Below are 8,609 nucleotides of genomic sequence, written 5' to 3'. Positions count from 1 at the left end.
CATTTCCATTCTCAACTTTATACAACTTGAAATTTTAACGCTGTCTGTAAGACACAAATGATGCACCCCTAACACTATGAATGATGATGTAACTGTAGGAGGAAATAGCCGGACAAACCATGATCTCTTTATGCAGCTAGTACCAAAAAATGACTAAGCCCAACTACCTATCATTTTCAGAATATTTTAAAAGATTCTAAATCCTGTGGCCATGCACACCTTCATTATGTGTATGAACATCGTACAAAATGTTAATGTTGTACCTCCAAAACTGTAGGAGGAGATAGCCGGACAAACAATGAATCCTAATCAGGATGGATGGACGGACGGAGCGACAGACGGACAGACGGACAAACCGACAGACGGACGGACAGGGGTAAATTAATATGCCCCCAACAATTTGTCGCGGGGGCATAAAAATCATCTTTCAAGGGAGGAACAATAACTCCTGTTGCTAATTTCATAAATTCCATCTAAATGTGTGTCAAAAATTGACGTGAGGACCATTTTTTAATTTGATTACTTATTAAACAATTATTATTACATACATATGAGTTGCGTCAGATAGAATTGACTTATTCAAGTGCACATATACATGTACATGTATACGACTTTGATTGGTTTTGGAACATTCAAATACGATATAAAAGATGAATTTTGGTCTGTTAAGTAAGGTTCTTATATTTTTTATGCATGTTTTTAACTTCTCTGTAACCTATGTACTTCATGGTTTTATGAGAATAAACTATCTATCTATCTATCTATCTTATATCAACTAAATTTTGAAACAGTTACAGACTTTGCATAACGATTTTTTTCAACCCTTAATAAGTTAACAGATGCGTTTATAAAAGCAGATATCTATTTGCATAAGGTCGCTTTCTATCTGACACAGCTCATACATGTATGTTAGGGGATTTTTTTTTCTTTTTGCATATATATATACCATGTATACTTTTTTATTTTGTTTTGCCAAAATGATCTAGAAGAAAAGTTAACAAAATAATTTTCAAGATTAGATTGGTTCACTTTTAAATGGAAGGTGTCAGTATAATTTAGTAGTTGGGACCAATCACATAAATGGGACATAGTAACCAATTGTGGGTATCAAAGCTCAAATGGGATTGAAATAAAATGTATTGTACTGTGCAAAAAAATCTTAATTTTCAATTTAGCAAAGAAAAAAATTAAAGTGGTATTATAAACTTTAATTTTTGGTTAGCAACTTTACCAGAAAACCAATAAGCTGCTAGACTGACTCCTCTGTAAAACATGCATCTTCAAAGGACTTCAAAAGGATCAAACTCATCAACATGATAAAGAACCAGTTACTCATCAAATCTAAATTTGTTGTCTTACATGTCATAATTTCATGAATTTACACTTCAATAGTTATATTTTCACTTGAATCCAAAATAACTTTTTTGGCACAGTAACCTAATCATTTGAAGCGATTGGTCCCTACCAGCTGTATATAAATATACCTGTATCCATTGGTATCATGACTCATGTGTATCATGTGTATATGTGTACATGATGACAAACGATCCTAATCATTTCTAATATCTTATCTGCTTATTGCTAATGTTGTTATAAACTGATAAAAACATGTTGTTGCAAAACATTCAGTATTTGCAGATTCATGACACCCCCTCCCTTTGTTCATTTGTACTCCATGCATCACATTCACAGTGCTAAGCATGTGCTAAGTAAAAATCTAAAAAGTACTTAAATATAGATTCAAATTTTTAGAATTTTTCAGTTTCACATATGTACGGTGACCTATAGTTGTTAATTTCTGTGTCATTTGGTCTCTTGTGAAGAGTTAATTGTCTTATTGGCAATCATACCACATCTTTTTTATCTGTATCTGTATCTGTATCTGTATCTGTATTTTCCACTTCTGAATATGGATGGGTACGGCACAGATTCCTTTCAGCTATTGTGTGACGGGTTGGTCTGTGCACTTGCTGAGGAGTGCTGATTTAAAACTCCTCGGTTGTAGTGATGCACACCATTGAGTCCTCCAGATCATGGTTCCAATCTACTGCAGTGTGCACAAAATAGAGTTTTTGAACTGTTCGGCCTTACTATTTGGAGCTATTACCACTTGTTTGTTGTTACAGACTTGTTGGTATATAATGTTCTTATAAGCAATAAAGTTATTACATGTAAAGGTTGTTGATCTGATTTGTCGTTTTGGTCTTTGAAATGTAATAAGGTCGTTCAGAGGGAGTGCTGGTATCTTCCCCTAAACCACTTTGAAAAAGAAAATCAGTCTTTGTTGTTGGCGTCTTGATTGTTATAGTGATGGAAGCTGAAGTTCTGATAGCATTTTTGTCATACACCCTTCATCTTTCGATTTGTAGTCTTTGGTGATAAATCATGCTCCTCTTTTTTGTATGGATTCCAATTTATCGATGTCTTTTTGCGTATATGGGTCCAAAATAATTGATCCGTACTCCATAATAAATCTTGCGAGTGCTGTATATGCTGTTTTACTGCATTCCCTAGGGCAGTGTAGTAGGTTTCTCCTAAGGAAGCCTAGCATGGAACTGGCTTTGTTACATGTATTTGTTATTTGTTCCTTCTATTAAAGGTCTACCTGTATTTGTAGCCCAACCAAGGTCAAAGAGGACAGCAGTTCTTAAGCAATTTATTATTATTCACAGTTCTTACTTGACATCTGTTCTTTAGCAGTTCATTAGCATTCACAGTGGCCAAATTCAAGGCAATGGTTAATTTGCATATAAGCATTCCTGTGCCAATAGCATTCTATAGCAGTTTCTTAGCAGTTTATTTAGCCTTCACAGTTATGTATCAGTTATTTTTGATGAAAAAATGTAAATGAGATACCCAAAAAACAGCTATATATTCTCTAAATATTCATGAGAACTGCTATAATAACAGCTATCAATAATGAATATTCATACATACTGCTAAGTTGTACATTCTAATATGGTTTTCTAAACTGCTATGGAATGCTATCAGATCTGTCAAAAGTTGGAATACAAAGGTACATAAATATACAGTGTACAAGATATGAATGCAAAAATAAAATTCTAATATTCTAGTGTGTCGTGTTGAAATTTCAAAAAGTTGTACTAACTTATATTTGTAATTAGAGCAGAAATTGCATTCAACATGTTCAAATGACTTTTAATCTAATAACAGCTAGACCCCTTATTAATTATGTCAGTGGCTGAATAATAGGAAGTTAAATATCAGAGCTTATAAAAACTACTTATTCAATAACAGTGGTTTCTAGAGACTATTAATTACTTTGACTAAGTGATTTTCATATTAAAAAGTGATTTTTTTTAGTTATTATTTAATTACCAAATGACTACTTCTAATTTCTCTCTCTCTATATATATTTTATATGGATTTAAAAACAAAATCTTAAAGCATGTAATATGTTATGTTTCCGCTTTCTGTAACAAACTTTAGTAACATATATTAACTTCATTAAATGGATTGTTAGGTCAATATTGACCAATCAGCTACTTGCGGCCTACAAAATGTAGGTTTCCCAAATACTCCCTCCTGCTTTTTCTCAACTTTTGAATATGATTTGTTTTTGTTTTTTTTACAACGTTATATTAAAATATTCATATTAATTTTATTTATAAATAACATCTTCCACTGTAAGTATATGCTAGTGTTGTATTACAATCCTGTAAACATCAGATGTTCTATGTGAAAAAAATAACTATCCCCCTTTTTGGGGCTTTCTGTATGATTTCTGTTTTCTCCTTTAAAGTTATGTCAGAAAATACACATGCATTAACTGTAACTTCAACTTATTGTACTGCAGTTGTGTGAAAGTATTCCATTTAGCCTAAATCAAACTTTATAATTGACAAAAATTGATACAGTGTTTCACCAGCAAGTATTTACACACAGCTTGGAGCTAAAATGCACATTTGAAATGATCAAATAATCTTCAAATAAAGGTTTAGTATCAAGCTGAAAACACAGCCAGATCCAAGCATTTTTATAACAAAGAGTAAAACCGAAACTGCTATCGAACTTCTGTCATAACTGCATGTTGTCCCATTAACAAATTGACAGCAGTTTTATAAGGTATATCCAAACTGCTAAGATGAATGCTAAGAAATGGTGAAGTAAGGCAGTTTTTCAAACTGCTATTAGATGGACTGCTTAGAACTGCTGAAAGACTGCTAAAAATATGAAGAACTGGTAAATAACAGCTAAAAACAACTTATGATAGCAGTTCAATTTGAATTGGGAAGGTATGGTTTGGAAGACACTTGTTCGAGCGTGTGGTTGTTAAGGTTGTAGAACCGCTGGCTTTTACTTTTTCAGGCTTAACATATAGCATTTTTTTGGCGTTGAAGCGCATACCCCAGTCTTCAGCCTATTTTTCCAGTGATTTGAGGTCCTCTTGTAGTTTGTTGTGGTTATTTTTGTTTTTGATTTCCCTGTACAGCAAACAGTAAAGTACAATGAAGTAAAGTAATCTTTATTTAAAGCCGGGTTGCATAAATACATAATAACAAGGAACATGAGCTCTTAGGGAGCTACCAATTGATTTTTATGGGAGGGGGGGTGCTAGTATGAATTTTGAAAAAAATAAACTGCTTCGCTGAGCGCAGCTGGATACACCCCCAGAGGTCCAACCATGAACAGTTGGGGCAAAAATGGACACAATATTCAAGCTTGATACAGGTCTGAATTTGGATTGAAATTAAATATTTGACATATTATAGGTTTCTGAACAAATGTAGTCAAAGAACTTGAAATTGGTTATATGAATTGAATTTATATTCAGTTAAAGATTTCTTGCTGTTGTGCAATACTTAGTAAATCTGTTGTCATACTATAAACAAATAAAGTTCAATAGACCACTTTTGAGTTTGTCCTTCACCGAAAAAAAACTCGTCAATTATGCGCGCCTTTATGACATAGATTTACCAGATAGAGGGGATCGCCTGCATCCCTGCACTATTAACGTTCATCAAGCGTCTTAGTGATCGTCATTGTGCATGATAAACTAGAAATAATTGTTGTTATGTAGATACTTAATCACATTTCCCTAATGACAGCAGTGCTGATTGTCAGTTATGAGAATTCAATTTGCCGAATTTCGTACAATATAGCATTATAGTTTTCCAACCACTCGCTCAACATTGGAACGGAAGTGACGACGCCCCTAAACGCACGAATGACGTTCACTAAAACCAAAGTTTTTGACGGAAATGCATCAAACTCGAAAGTTGTCTATTAATTCTCAATGTCATATTAAAAATTTATGAAAATGTAAAGGGAGCTTACATCAATAGATATACACAATTCATCAAAGTTTCATTTTGACAGCATTTTTGAGTTATTGTCAGAAAACTGGAAACCCCCCCCCTTTTTTTTAATGAATAAAACCCCATAACTCAGAAATGTAAAATGTAAAATTTATAAAATTCTAAACGGAGCTTACATCAATAGATATAAACAATTCACCACAATTTCTTGCAAGATGGTGAAAGCATTCTTGAGTTATTGTCCGAAAACTGGAAAATCCCCTTTTTTTTAATGAATAAAACATAACTCGGAAACTCAAAATCTAAAATTTATAAAAAACGAAAGGGAGCTCATGTCAATAGATATAAACAATTCACCAAAGATTTATGCAAATTGGTTAAAGCGTTTTTGAGTTAATGTCCGACATGTTGACGACGGATAGACGGAGGGACGGACAGACGGACAACGGTATACCATAATACGTCCCGTAAACGGGCGTATAAAAAGGCAGGACAGGAGTTTTGAGTAAAAAAAAAGCAGGATGAGCAACTTGTCAAAAAAAAGGCAGGATGACAATTTATGTAAAAAAAGATAAACTAATAAAAAAAAAAGGCAGGACCGAATAGAGTTAAAAATAAAAAGGCAGGACAGAGATTACAACTAAAAAAAAATGCCGGACAAAATTTTTCATCCTAGCCCTCTGGCCTTTGTTAGTCTTGTATCATTCTTAATTTTAGTTTCCTGTGTATAATTTGGAGTTTAGTATGACGTCCATTATCACTGAACTAGTATACATATTTGTTTAGGGGCCAGCTGTAGGACGCCTCCGGGTGCGGGAGTTTCTCGCTGCATTGAAGACCTATTGGTGGCCTTCGGCTGTTGTCTGCTCTATGGTCGGGTCGTTGTCTCTTTGACACATTCCCCATTTCCATTCTCAATTTTATTATATATAGACGAATATTTGTATACAGAAAACATGATAAGGTCTATGATCGAGCCTTTAACAAACAAAACATTTAAAACAAGCACCATGAGCACTTTTAAAAAAAATAGGAATACAAAACACACAAGTGCTACACTCGGGGTAGAATGGGGGGCGGGTTACTTCAATACTTAATTGATTAGGTATGCAACTGGGGTTCTTTTACCCAACCCTTTTCATATAATTTAGATTTTAAAATGTATACCTGGCTTTTCATATACATGTATTGCTTAGGCAAAAATGTAACCTTTTCCCAATTTGGTTGAGTTTCGTGTGTTGCGTTGGAAAAGTGTCTCATATTCCTTATATAATGTTTACTTACGGCGAGACATAACTGATTCATATCACATTTAGCAGACAAACACTATGAATTAAAGCATTAATCATTTGCAGGCATTGCATTGGCATTGGTATGAACTACCTTTCGAGTTAATAATAATTAAGAAATTTAGTTTAAATTGTTTTCTTCTCTAAAACTCTGGGGTAGTTTATTCCAATTTTGTTAAGCTGTCTAGCGAAAAGAATTGATGCATAGCTTATAGTTCTTATCTTGGGGCTTTTCAACTGTGCATTGTTGAAAACATTGTAGTTAAACCAATCAAATACATATTTTTAGATTTTAGAATAGTAACCTTGGAAACTATTATACATTACTTTTAAAGTCTTTATATTGCTGCTAAAATTTAAACTCACGACTTGCTGAATATACACTGGATATAATGGTGGAGGAAAATGTTGTACAGAACAAATGTGTTTTAATATGTACAGATACTTTTAATATAATTTATCGGTCTCATCCGAGTGCTCCTAAACAGGAGGGAACTACGAAAGAAGAAGAAGAAGAAGCATGCATTTCTATATCTGAAGTTATATTTTAAATATTAATAAACATAAATTAAAGAACGCATGGTATTTATAACCTGCTAATTGTATAAATAGGGAAGACCGGGATTGAATGTGACACGGATTGAATGAGACAGCGACTGGAAACGCCTCTTTATAGAGGAAATTGCGGCATAATTTGAAAGTTTTTGTCGCAGCGTCTTTTTTTTTAAATTGCGTCTTTACAGAATTGGCAATGCCATAGCAGCGTTTTTGAAGATTGTATGCAGTAAATACTGAATATCTAAGCAGTGAGTATTTTTTATGATGTTCGCAATAATTTTTATACTATTAATATTATCAATACCTTGAAAATTACAAAGATATATACTAGCTAAATGAAGATAAAATCCGGGGCACCATATGTGCCGTCATATAAAATCCCAGTACAATAAGTTTCTTCACACCTGATCGCAACGTGACCACCACCACATAGGGGTAGGTTGATACAACACAAACTGGGCAGATTGTGACAGTGTCACAACCTACCCCATACTGAAGTTTTATTGTGGGTCTTTTCACCCATTGAATCCAGTATGAATCTTTTTCAATCCAACGAAGGGATACACATACAGCACCTTACGTAAAACACTTTTGATTTGTGGGAAAAAAATATTCAGTCAAATAGACATACATTAGACATACGGTGGCAACAAAATTATGAAATTGTGCGACAAACATAACACAAATTTTCAGTTGAGCAGCATCGTCTAATCCCTTATCCGCAATGCGAAAGCTATATACTAGATATTAGAACATAATACAGTCACCATCACATACCAACACAACATTGCTATTGATTAAATAAATAATATACCATGTATACTAAAATGACATAAATATGCCTAATATGACGCAGGTTTCTTCAAAAGTGATGATTTTCTATAAATTGTTTGAAATTTCACAGTGATATCAACCTTTAACTTTGTTCAAACCTGTTTATTTACTTTTGACTTTAATTATTTATCCCTTGTATTTTTTATTAACTGTGTATTTGCATTCAGGTGTCACAGGTTAAATTTATTCGTTCATTGTGTGTTAATTTGATATTATATAGTGTGTTTTTCTATGTTGTGATGTTATACTATTGTTTCAGAAAAGGGAGAAGGTTTGGTACTATTAAAACGTTTAATCCCGCTGCAAATGTTTGCACCTGTCCTAAGTCAGGAATCTGATTACAGTAGTTGTCGTCTGTTTATGTAGTTCATACGTGTTTCTCGTTTCTTGTTTTTATATAGATTAGACCGTTGGTTTTTCCGTTTAAATGGTTTTACACTAGTAATTTTTTGGGACCCTTTATAGCTTGCTGTTCGGTGTGAGCCAATGCTCCGTGTTGAAGGCCGTACCTTGACCTATAATGGTTTACTTTTATAAATTGTAACTTGGATGGAGAGTTGTCTCATTGGCACTCATACCACATCTTCCTATATCTACTAAATAATATAACATAGCTTCTTCGTTCATCTTGACCTAAATAGTGTTACCT

The sequence above is a fragment of the Mytilus californianus genome, unplaced genomic scaffold, assembly GCF_021869535.1.
Source record: "Mytilus californianus isolate M0D057914Y unplaced genomic scaffold, xbMytCali1.0.p SCAF_79, whole genome shotgun sequence".
Taxonomy (NCBI): Eukaryota; Metazoa; Mollusca; class Bivalvia; order Mytilida; family Mytilidae; genus Mytilus; species Mytilus californianus.
This window is presented reverse-complemented; position numbering follows the sequence as displayed.